The following is a 13,191-nucleotide window of genomic DNA, read 5'->3' as shown; positions in this document are numbered from 1 at the left end:
CGATTGTACGAAAATCCCTTACTGCACAAATTGCGGAGAGTGGTGTTCCTATCAACAGTTCCATCTGGGTGTTTTTTAGATGTAAACGTTTAATTCACAGTGCTAAGCAGCGTCATCTCGCCTGCCTCCATCATATGACAAAGCCACTGTGGCCTTCAATGACGCACCGGGTCAAATGGCACCACGGAGAGCGATTAATCAGTGTTAATTTTTTTAACCCGTTATTTTTTCTGTGATAAATCAGTCAAAAGTAACGCGTTATTTTGTCAGCCCTATTAAATATGTTTTTCAGTTGTCTAGAACAGCATTATTGGAGCTGTTTTTTTCAGTTCTTTGACACATATCATTAGAGATCTACCTTTAATTTTGAAATTTCTAAAGCTGATATTTCAAGTAAGGTCACAGAATTTGATGAATGACAGAATTAACCTGTAATACCTCCTTTTATTTGAATATGAGGCCATATTTTTCTTATAGTGCCCTTTGTAGAGTATCATTAAAAACAGATTGTACAAGAAATATGAGAACCTAATACACAATAGTTAAATAGATTTTCAGTTTTGGGTAACATGGATTTGGAGTTAATCCATTGTGCCAGACAGGGCAAGGACCCAGAAACTGAATTCATAGATAAAGTGTTTTTTAGAGATGATTAAAAAAGACTGGCTCCTCTGTGTTTTCCCTTCTCCTTTCTCCTTGGTTTGCCTCCCAACTAATTTTAGAGATTGTTTTGAATCACTGATGCAGAGTGGAAGTGGCCTGTTGGGAGAATCGGCAGTTAATAGATCCAAGGAAAGTGTGTGCCAGCATGTCCTCTGAGGCGCTTGTCAACATCCACCTTCAGCTACCTGACGCAAGCGTAGCCGGTGAAGAGCGAGCCTGTGTGGTCTGTTTGTGCTGTCTGGCTTGCCGAGGTGTTTTATCCACCCTGATGAGACGGGGCAGAGGGCTGAAGGACCTGATGGTGAGAGGTCTCAGTGGGGTTCATTAGGAAGCAGAATCCCTCTGGCATCACTCAGTCTTCAGCAGCATCATTTGTGTTTGCGGTAAAATATAGTCAAACACACTTTAATGTCCCTGTTGTCCAGTGGAAGAGCTTTAATGAGAATGGATTACAGACTGCTTTGCAGGAATCAGCCTATTAGTTGTTGTGCAGCTTTGTCTCTTGGACTTTTTAAAATGTCATCCTGCACTCCAGTTCCCCTTTTCCTCAAATCCTCGCAGAGTTGAAGACTTTTAAAGGCATGATAGGTAGCATCATGAGATGTTGGATTCTCAGTAGGGAACAGAGTGGAAAAGAAAAATAAAATCAGCTTGAAAACAACCCCCTGAGTTCCACAGCGTAGGTGTATGAATTAAATAGGCGCTGACTCATTGTTACCTGTTCTCAGCTCTGTAAGCCAGGGGCTCAGAGGCACAGACTCTGCAGCTGTGACACAGCACACCGTGTTTGTTCCAGCTGAGATCCTCTACATCAGTATGTCAAATGTCAAGATGAAAGGGGGGGAGCTGCATGAGTCACGCCACCACCACCACCACCATCGCTCCCAGACTGCAGCACAGTCCCTGGGGTGTCTGTGTGCGATATAGCAGTCCATGACAAAAAGGCCATGTCTGCCCTGTGCACTTTTAATCCAGGGGACATGAGTTCATGAGGCTGTTAGACGAGGCGTAGAGGAACACCCTGCCAGCCCAGCAGTTTTGAGAAGTCCGATGCACGGGCCGAACAAAGGATCCTTTAAATTGCTTTAATCGTCTCATTGATCAGTGGAGCATTAAAGTCTCAATGCGGTCCAGACAGGGGCTGAAATGTGTGGAAATGAGGCTTTTGTACCTGTGTGGCACAGAGGGATTGTGGAAATCAATGTTAAAGGGAGAAATTATACATTTAGCAGGAACATTTTCACTGTGAGGTACAACAGCACCCTGTATGTACATTTTAAAGGCTCTAATGGTGATGTATTATTTTTCTAGGATTTTAAAACACTAAATGAGAGGCTCCTGACAAACTATTTATTGCTGGTGCCTTACCTTAGATGGAAGTCACCATTCGCTGAAAAGAGCCGAGCTGTTCTCAGCCCACACTCTCGACTACCCCCCCGATGTTTCATGCCTTTTTATATCGGAAACAATGTCGATGTGCAGGAGGGGAAAGACGGAACAAACAAGCCGAGCTAGGACTGTCAGAAGGCCTAATAACTAGGTGTCATGGCAACCAGATGGCGACACATGAGTTGTCAATTTCACAGTCTAATTTGCAGCTGTAACAGAGGAGTGTGTGTGTGTGTGTGTGTGTGTGTGTGTGTGTGTGTGTGTTGAGGGGGGATCTGTGCAAACAACAAGGAACAATTCCTCCACTGGATACATGTGTTTAGGTCATAATCCATGTTGCCTTTATCGGACACTAAAGGGTGTATTCACCCAAAGCTCAAAGAGGTGTCTAGATATGCAGACAGGCAGTATATCATCTCGAGAGGGTAGTTCAGAATTTAAATTTCAAATCTTAAGTGCGTTTGCTTGTCTCTAGTAGGCTACATATCCAGTATTTAAGTACCGTGGTTAAAAAGTGCAATATATGATATTCAGAGTCTGGGCCCTCCCAGTGTTTTTCCACTCTACCTGCCAGCCCCTCCCACATGATCACCCCACTTCACTCAGCTTCTCCAGCGCACACATGCTTTGCCAGATTGTTCTTTGCCCACATGCAAGACTTTCCAGCACTCCTTACCTGTCTGCTCTCCCGTAGCCAACCCTGCCTGCCTCTGACCTGCCTGCATCGTCTGTTTCCCGGTAAACTCGCTAGCCTTCTGTCCCCAACCATGAGTTCTGCCTCTGCGTCTCTGGTTTCCGTCTGGCTATGGCTGTGTGGTGTTTTCCTGCAACGACGTTTCAGCGTGAGTATTCCCACCTGAGTGTTCTCCTTTCACTTACCTGTAGGCCCCTCAATCCATCGCATGGCTTCTACTTACCTCCTGCTCGTCCTTCATCGGCTCTGCTGCTTCCCTGGACTACTCTTCTGGTTCCGGACCCCTCACCTTCTCAACCACACCATCAGTAAGCTCCTCTTTGTCACCTCCATTTGCTCGCAGACTGAACTGTTTGGGTCCGAGGACTCACTTCCCAATTCTCGGTCTCGCTTCCAGGTTCAGCCCGGTCCATTCCCTGGACCCTGGACCCTGGACCCGGAGACTGTGTGTGAGCTCTGAGCTTTGTAAATTCAAGTTCCTGTTTACTCTGTGTATAAATAAAGGTCAGTATCAAATGTTGCTCTGTGCCTGTGTGCTGCAGATGGGTCCAACACATACCCGTTACACATACGAGCACAGTGCAGAGTAACAACAAATAGCTAGCCAGTGGGACAAAGGGGGACGGACCCACAGTTAACTTGCACACCGGCCCAGCTACTGAAACGAAAAAGGGAAGCCCCGATTACAACAAACAGAAGAAACGTGATTTCATTCTCTGCTCAAGATGCCATTACTCTACTCAACTATATATTTACATAGGAAACTGTTGTATGCTGCTATAAACTTTATGAATTTCATATATAGCACCTTTAAGTGGTAGCAACATTAGCCTACTTAAGTATTCCTCTTTTCTTTTGCTTCTGCTCCACTGCATTTCAGAAGTAGCTAAGTATTGTATGTTTCACTCCATTACATTTATTCTACAGTTCATAGTTACTTTTCAGATTAGGATTTTATATACAAAATGTATTACCAGTCTTTGAAATATAATACATCGTTCTTAAATAACACAATAGTATATCAAGCAGTTTAATGTAGACCAGTTGCCCTGCAACAAGCAGAGACTTCAGGATGTTACTTGTCTCGCCCTAGGAATATTTCAGCACATAAACCCACATTAAACAGTGATTTGTCTTTTTTTTTTTTTACACTTATAGGAATTTAACAAACAAAATACAACTTGGTAAGCTAATGACTGAGCTTTAGAGGCGCTGGTAAGCAGATTTTGTTATCTTTCACAGAGCCAGGCTAGCTGTTTCCCTTTGTTTCCAGTCTTTGTGCTAAGCTAAGCTAGCTAGCTCCTGGTGTGAGCTTTATACAGTATTTATCCCACACTAGAGTATAAATACTCCACTGGAACTCTCGGCAAGAAAAACAAATGTGTATTTCACAAAGTACAAACATTTCCTTTAAGTAAAAACTTTGATTAGATGACTTTCACTGCAAATTAACTTTTTATATGGTGTGGTATTGTTTCACTAAAGCAAACTGTCTGAATCCTTCTCGGAAAACCTGAACACAACAGTAAGTCGATAAGTAAATGTGCTTTTTAAAAACTTGGCAGAGCTGACTTTAGGAATTGAGAATGTTTTATAGCCAATGTTTTATAGCCAAAGCTAAACAGCTTTTCAAAATGTACAAAGCATACAGTCACAAACATCAGCTTTAGATTATGAACGTTTCAAAAATAACAGACAATAAAATAAACTGACATCTAACAATGCAAATAAAAATGTGACAAATAAAATTAAGTACTACACTACAAAAATTCAGTGTGGGGGTTTGAGAGATAGGGTAGTCTTCTCCATAATTGTACAGTCTCTTATAATACAAGTGTGGTGAAAATAGACGGAACATGCAGACAGTCATTCAATCATATGGGATGGGAGATTTTCCATATAATTAATAAAAGGTTGCCATATTTTATAGAAGGAGTATCTTATTTACGCAGCATTTTATTGAAACCGCAGTACATTACATTATACAGGGAACCGTAAACCCTCCCATACAATGTCAGTCAAGTCAATTTAGATTTTTATTTATTGTCAAATAATTTTCAACACAATACATTCAAATAGAAAACCTTGCCATTATTCATATTGTTTGGTGTTATTTGTCCCAAAATCCTGACAGAAATGATTCATTACATATTTCATAACAAAAGTATTCACTAAATAGCTTGAACAGTTGTTTCTGTTATTTCATTCACCTCCCACATGTTCTGGTGACCAGTCTGTCTGTTAGCTGTGAGTTATTACCTGAATTATGACTGACTCGTATCTGGCTTAATTATGTTTTTTGCATTTAATTAAGCACTAATGCATAGCCGTATATGTTATGTTGTTATGTAAACAGATGACTAGAAAGCAGCCAAGCCTGCAGTCCCTGGAGAAATGATTCACCAAAATCAAACCAAGAAAACAGTCTGTGCTTTTCGTGAAATGTTTTAAGGGGTCAAAAATATTCCCTTCTCCGTGCACAGTGAGAGTGGGTGAAGCTGTGCCAGAAATTCCTGCTAGATTTTTATCCCAGTTTCTCAGTTTTCCCATCTGATTAGCTTAAGAGAGAAAAACACATTTTACAAGCAACCCTTAAGGGATGGAGAAGAGCTGACTGTGAGTAACTCGCAGTTTCAAGGAGAACGTCTCTGATGGGTATTTCTGTTTTTGTCGCAGTTGCTTCTTGAACCTAAATCTATACCATCTGTCGCTGTGATGTAGTCGTCTAAATTTATAAATTGAAATACTAAATGCATGGATTTATACAACAGCTGAAGGATTTGGTGTATTCCTACATGGGGGACAAGAGTAAATACTCCCAAACTGACTTCTCACATTTAAAGAAACACCGAAAAAAAACCACACACACACACACACACGGCATCATCGTGAGTCTATGGAAGCCCTGAGAGGCAAGTGAGAAAAACTGGTGATCCATTTTCTAAAGCCAAATTTAGGCATGCAACACTTGATATTTTCTTGACAAAAAAACGTGTTGCACAACATGAGGGAAAAAAAAATCACCAGGTTGGCTGACAGCAGACATTTTGTGAACCAAAATAGTTGTTGTTATGTTGATTTTATATCCCAGCCCACCATAGCAAGTGAGGGGAATCTACAGCTCACAGACAGGCTGGAAGCTGATCAATCAGTAAATATATGCCTAATAAATTAAAAACACATACAAGCTACAGCATAATATTTCTGTGATTTTAAACAGCTGTCCATGCAGATTACATTTTGCTTTACACGACAGAAAAAGACCAAGGAGACAAGTGAAAGCTTTTGCTGAAGCACACTTTCCAAAAGTGTTAGCTCTTAGCCTACTTGATAGCAAGGGAAAACATAGGCTAGTGTTCATGGCTAACCAACAGCTAAAGCCTAGATTAAGTGGACTTCATAGCTAAGATTAGTTTTCTGTAGCGTTAGTCAAGGTAACAGGGACCCTTCACCACTTATGAGTGGGATGTTTTACCATCAGCTGCCATGCAATATCTATCACTGCTGTGGCCGTTTGATTCTGCAGTCCAGTGCCGTCAAACTAAATGTTGGGGATAGTTTAACTTTTGCCAGCAAACTGCTCCCAGGTGTTCTCCGGGGGGCATGTTGACCCTTGTTACAAAGAATTTCTTCCCACCTGAAAGGCATGAACGCACTTCCTGGCCACAGAAAAATGTAAGTCTTGCAGCGAGTCGCACTATTTGATGTTATGAGTGGGACGTATGGACTCTTGCTAAGGGAATGGGATAATTTTGTACATTTAATTATAGTTATACACAACAAAATAAGCATTTTGGATACATTTTGATTTAAATAACATATTATTTATTTATTCATATTTATGATATAGAATTGGGTGCTGTTTAATGAATATTGATGCTTATTCTTACTTTAATCCCATCCTTCAGTTGACAATTGAATTAGTGTGACAGTAATGTTACATAACTTGCCAATACACAATATGATATATATGTATTTACCATGTGTTTAGTGCATGTAGAAATTAAAACTCACCTGAAAAAAACATGAATGTTCTTAGTCATATTTATGCATGGGGAAATGTGTACTTCAGCCTCTTGTGCCCAAAATAAGAATTACAACAAGAAAGACTTGGAAAAATAATCATGTCAAAACTTAATTTTCACAGATTAAAAAACGTAACACAGAAAACTGATCCTCGACAAAATGAATTAATGAATAAAATAAAATACACCTTTTTCTCATCTGTGAAAAGAATATGGAACTTAAAACTTAGTTGGCTTGGCGGACAAATAATCTTCTTTTTTTTACCTAATTTTAATTTCTAAGATAGGAGAGAAAAAAAACTGTATAGATCAGACTTAGAAAATGTATCACCAAAATTTTTTTCTTACTAGCCTTTTCGGGTTTCCGTACAAGAAAGTCCGACATTAAAATGACAGATAAAAATAGTATTTCATAAACACTACCAAATATAGTATATAAATCTGATAAAGCCTTTACATGGGCATCTGAATACAGTCAGGCGGAGAATCTCTACAGGAAATTATTTCCAGCCCAGGTTATTCAAACAGAAATGTGGCAGTAATAAAATCTGTGTAATCCCGCTGTCTTTGTATATTTAGTATAGCAGAGCATGTGATGAGGCTCCCCCCTGCTGGTTTCCCTCTCTTGTGGAGGTGGAGGACTCGGCAGGAGCTCCACAGTGTTCATGTCTAACGGGAGGAAGCCTCATTCTCGAGGCTTGGATGGTCGTTCTATGTACAAAACAGATTCCCTCCTTCTGCTTGATCAGCTGTAACAACTCCCCACCTCTCCACCCTGCCTGAACATTTCAGGGATGTCAGAGTTGCCTCTGCTGCCAAACCCTGGAAGACACCGAGATCTAAACTGTCTCGAGTATTAAAGCACCTGCTGATGAGAACGATTGACTCTCTAATTAGGAATGTTTAAGGTTGAAATCAGTAGGATTTGATGCTTTATTTAGAGCGACTTTACACACAGTTAACTAGATTCTAGAGGCATAATAACTGCACAACAAAGCCCTTAATTATTTTACAAGTGATATGTTTTTATTAGACAGAAGAAGTCAGTACATTTAATATATTGTGCTTGTGTTTTGGGGTGTTTTCAAATTATCTCATTTAAGGCCTTTAAACTTAGAGACTCACTTTTAATTCTTGTTTATTGAAGAGAGAACGGCCTTATGGGAACTGCCGGGGCAAAGAGTGCAGGCTTTAATCAGAGAGTGTTAAATACTAATCAGGGACGTGATTCAGCCAACATAAAGATGAATACAAATGTTGCTGATTTCAGCAGATTACTGTTGTAATGAGATGTGAATTAAGGTTTTATAATTGTTTAATATACATACAGCCAGTCACACAGACACACTCACACACAGCCCTCCCTCCTCCATTTCTTCAAAGCATCGATTGTAATAAAACATAAGCAACTGGGGCATTTGCAAAGGGAGTTCAAACAGAGCAGACAGCAAGATTTTAAGTAAGCCAGACTAGCAGCGCATGCAATTAGACTGTAGTTAGTGTGTCCTTTGTGTGTGTGTGTGTGTGTGTGGGTCCAGACTGACTGGAACAGTGGGGGTTGGAGAAATGTAAAAGTCTGGCTTTGGCGCTAATGACCTGGTATTCAAAGTTGGTGGGAAACGGTGACAGGGCAGGAGATGCAGCTGCTGCAGCAGAGATTAAAATAGAAATGGAATCTCATTTCCATCTTCCATCCCTTCTTAAGGTGAATACACCCTCAGGGAAAGATATTGTGAAGAAATGGTAAAAACTGTGTTTCATGTGGCTGTCAGGTTGAACAGACCACTGGAGGATTATGCAAACTTCTCAAGGTTTAGTAATAGATTTGTACATATATATATATATATATATATACGTATATGAGGATGCATTGAGCACCCCAGACATCCCTTTCCCCAGCAATGCTTTCCAGCTCCTCCTGGGCGACCCAAAGGTGTTCCCAGGCCAGATAAGATATGTAGTCCCTCCAGTGTGTCCTGGGTCTACCCCGGGGCCTCCTACCAGTGGGACGGAGCAGCGGTTCTACTCTGAGCTCCCTCCAGATGTCCGAGCTCCTTACTATCCTGGTTGTTGGGCTCCTATCTCTAAGTGAGCCCAACCACCCCATGGAGGAAACTAATTTCAGCTGCTTGTATCCATGTTCTCATTCTTTCAGTCGCTGCCCAGAGCTCATGACCATAGGTGAGGATTGGGACATAGACTGATCAGTCAAACTATTAAAACCACTGCTGGATGGAGTGAGTAACAGCGACTATCTCGTTACAATACAATGTTTCGCTGTAAAACCTTGGGTCCTGGCATTCATATAGATGCCACTTAACACACACCACCCACCCAAACACTGTTGCAGACCAAGTACACCCCCTGATGTCAGCGACATTCCCCATGTGGCCAGATCTGAAGTGTCTCCGATAAGTATTATGTCATCAGTGCAGGATGTTGTGGTTGTTTTGGTATCACTGCCCTAATGCTCTATAACATGTGGCTCCGGAGCCACAAATTGCCTACCCCTGAGTTATTATGACGAAACTGCTAACATGACTAGCAAGCATGCCACAGAGCAGCTAGCAAAAATGTGGACGTAATATGTGCAGAGCAGTAATGAAGCGGCCAGTTGGAGACGCATGTCAGGCCAAGGTGTCGACAACGATGTATCTTGTCTGTCCACTTGTGTTCAGATCACCAACATGTTAATACCAGGTCTAAACAGGCTCCATATGACTTACTGCCTGCCTGAACTACCACAAGGCTCCGTTTATAAGACCATCATTTTTGTAGTTCTGTGCTTGCATGTTGAATATTCTTGAGTTAATGCGTCAATCAAACGACCACATGTAACCTCTCTCCGTGACAGCTTACCAGCTCTGAACCGTAGTTGGGAACACGCTGGCTTATGAACATTGAATTAGCTCATTAGCTCGTTATTAGCTAGTAACTAGCTTCTAGCAGTGCGGACCACTCTGCAGAAAGAAGGATGGCGTAGCGTTCAGGTGCTGTTCACCAACAATGGCTTTATTGCAGTCTTCACCACAAAACAACAAACATAGCCTTCTCATGAGTTTGAACTGTAGCCCTTAGCTTATCTAGACACTTAATTCTACTGACTAACATCACTCTTTGTCACCTGCCGTCTTCACCATGACACCCCAAGAGAGTTGCTCCCCTCCACATACACAATGAAGCACACGTCACACACTCACTGGTTATTAACAAGGCCACCACCCTTAAAGGGGAAAAAAGGGTGAGCCAGTAGCGCGCCCAACAAATCTGGGGTCAGGTAGTATTTCAGTGTAGAAAAATACTGCACAGAGAGTGGGAGGATGTGTGGGTTAATGGGGCCCAGAAGCTGTTGGACTTCATTTGAACCCCTTAAACTCGAGTACACAGTGTTGAAGAAAAGAAGTTGGCTGAATTCTGGTTATGTATTTGAAAGCTAAGACTACTAACTGGTATGAATTAATGAGCTCTAGAGGTAAAAGATAAATGTACAGTGACCTGAGTGGAAGTCATGTAACAGACTTACAAATAAATAGTAGTCTAAAAGCATGTGTTTATTCTATATGTACAAGTGTTTCCTCACCCTATGGTGATCAGTGTGAAGTTGACTCGTGATTTCGTTTACGATTACATAACGGAGATCACGAAGAACATGGTACATCTTAATTGCTTACATAACTAATCCAAAGCAGCATTGTCTCTTGCCTGTTTTTTCTTTCTTGCAGCAGCTCTCACTTGGTTTTCGCGCTCTCGCTGAAATGTTCATCTGTGCCTCAGTTCCAAATCAGTGCCTCCAGGGGGCCTCTGAAGCTGCCAAGACACTGAGTGTGATTTCTCCATCTTCAGTCCCACACCACCAAGGCGTAGGAGACTTCTCTTCCTGCCAGTGAGAAGGTGGGCGAGCAGCAGACATGAAATAGAGACAAGAAAGGGAAAAAAAAAATCCCAGTTTCAGCTTTACAACACAGTGCTTGTCTTTTATCCCTGTCCCTGCACGCAGCTACATACATGGAGGAGTGGGCGATGTGGAGGTTCTGGTCCCGGCCAAAGCCCCAGGCCACCATCCCTAAAAAAGGACAGTAGAAACAGGGAATACAAAGCACTGAGCACTTATACAGCAGAATAGGTCCAACATGTACAGCTTTATGGTTATGTACTGTGGAAAATAGATTGTTCATGGAATGATTAAATTAATCTAGAGGGGTGGCCAGAGGTGGCACAGTCCCTCCTGAAATCTGATTGGTTGCCCTGGCTTGTTGGAGGGATGTCTGTGTTCAGGGGTCCATTTCCCCATAATCTGTCCGTGTCACGACAGTTGTTTGGAGTTACAAATAGCAGCCATTTATTGACGATATTTCACATTAGAATATTAATTAAAGGCATTTATTTGGCGTTCATTTATTACACTAAACAAATAATGTAACCATCAATAATGTACTGGTTTATATTGCCATGAAGAACCTGGACAGTCTTCAAGGGTAACTTCGGTACTTTTCAACTTGAACTCAATGTTTTGTCCATGTTTTTGTGTGTAAATGACTACACACAACATTTAAATTGGTGCAGTATTCAGCCAGAGGGCCGCAGCGGGCAGCAGCAAAACAAGCTGCAATGTAACCACAAGGGGCAATTATACACCATCAATTCACATCCATTAAAAGTGTTTGTTTTTGCCACTGACAGGCTCCAATTGTCAATATAGACCTTTTTGTTAAAGAGTAAGATTCTTTTTGTTTGACCAGAATGACCCCAACATGGCCGTTGCCAAACCAACCAGACTCCACTTAAATAATCAGTAATTTAAGCGTGTATAGAGCCAGAATATTTTCACATCTGACTGGGTGAATTAAGGGTTCATTTCAACCAAACCCGAGTTGGTGATTGTTGGAAGAGTGGAAACACAAACCAAGACATATTTTGTGTGGTTTTCTTTGCTTCTGTCAACTTTGAACAAAGTGTGTTTTATGGTAATAAAATTACTGCTTATTTAAATGGAGTCTAGTGGGTTTGGCAATGGCCATTGCGGGGCTGTTTCTGGTTAAATAAAAAGGCTGGCCTTTGTAGGGATCCTTTCCATAATGTTATCAGACTCTTATGATAATAATCCGAGCCTGTGAGTTGCAAAAACAAGCACTTTCAGTGGACGTAAATTGTTGGTGCCTTGATGCCCCGAGTGGTTACATTGCAGCCTGGTTTGCTGTTGCTGACTGCAGGCCTTTCCCTCAATAAAGGACTAGTTTCAAAATGTGTTCCCATGAGTCACTTAGACACAAAAATATGGGAAAAACATGGTTGAAAAATACCAAAGTTACCCTTTAACGCATTTTACTTCTTTTAAAAACAGCCTGGTCCCCTCATTCAAAAGTTCTGTCCTCTGGATTAATATGTTTTAGGGATCTTGGAACAGTGTGCTGCTGAAACAGTATCAATCCTCAAACTGGGACATGCCATCGGTTTTCCGATGATATATAACTCAGTTGTGGAACAATCCACGACTTGATTGATATTACAGATCTCTTGTTGGCTATTACGGCTTTTTTCTTTTGGACAGTAAAGTCAGCAGTGGCTTTCTTTTCCTTGTGACAGGACTGCAGCTTACAGTGGTGTTTATGTGGCAGAGTTTTACACAGTCATGTGGTTACGCATTAAAGGAAGGAAGAGCTAACTTATAATTGCGCTTCAACACTTTAATTGCACTCAAGTTATCACATGTTTGAACTTTGTAAGACCTGCTGGACTTGTGATACTGCTGCCTGTCACTCATGCTTCGTGGTAAGCCAAAGCACCCTCCAGTGGACCCTGGATAAAGTGCAAGGTTTTAGGTGGTATTAAAGGCCAACATCAAGCACCACAGAGGGCAAGACAGGCTTCGTGTCATCTCGACTCAAAACCACATGCACTTCACTGATGCAAATGAATTTAGGCTTAGTCATAGCATTTTATGCTGCAGATGAAAAATAGTGTCTTTCATCTGTTTTGCAGCTGTCCTCGAGCAAAACCAAACATTTCTGCCAAATCCAGTGGATGCTGTTACGTGGCTGACCCTGTCTTGCTATACTGACAACGAACAGGCCACACAGACAGTATACACAACCAAGAGGGGACGGCCTACAGAGTATCACCCACTCCCACTTCTTTAGTGTAAATAAAACATAGAGTATCTGTTTTAATCCAAGCAAGTGCCTGTTTGACAATATTTGAAATATATATATATGCTTTTCCATGAATGTATACATTAGTCAGAGACTCTGCATTCCTTTCATACGTTCCTATATTTATATACCATAATAATTTAGCACCTTGCTTACACACTGACTTCTATTTATACTCTCTGGAAAACTTTCTGAAGTTCACCATGAGGGATGGTCAATGAAACATTTTCATAGAGAATATAAATTAGCCTCTTTCTCAAACCCCACTGAC

The 13,191-nt window shown here is 41.3% G+C and overlaps 1 long non-coding RNA gene across 1 annotated transcript; it reads left to right on the top strand.

Annotated features, from left to right (window-relative positions):
- The first annotated feature begins 2,700 nt into the window (after positions 1-2,700).
- On the top strand, positions 2,701-10,629 carry LOC125899821 (uncharacterized). Its single transcript, XR_007450777.1, has 4 exons — positions 2,701-2,790; positions 2,938-3,054; positions 3,144-3,211; positions 10,494-10,629. It is a non-coding gene; the product is annotated as an uncharacterized LOC125899821 (long non-coding RNA).
- The last annotated feature ends 2,562 nt before the right edge of the window (positions 10,630-13,191 follow it).

Source organism: Epinephelus fuscoguttatus, linkage group LG13, assembly GCF_011397635.1.
Source record: "Epinephelus fuscoguttatus linkage group LG13, E.fuscoguttatus.final_Chr_v1".
NCBI lineage: Eukaryota > Metazoa > Chordata > Actinopteri > Perciformes > Serranidae > Epinephelus > Epinephelus fuscoguttatus.
The sequence above is the reverse complement of the archived record's forward strand: the minus strand, read 5'-3'. Positions and strand labels throughout refer to the sequence as shown.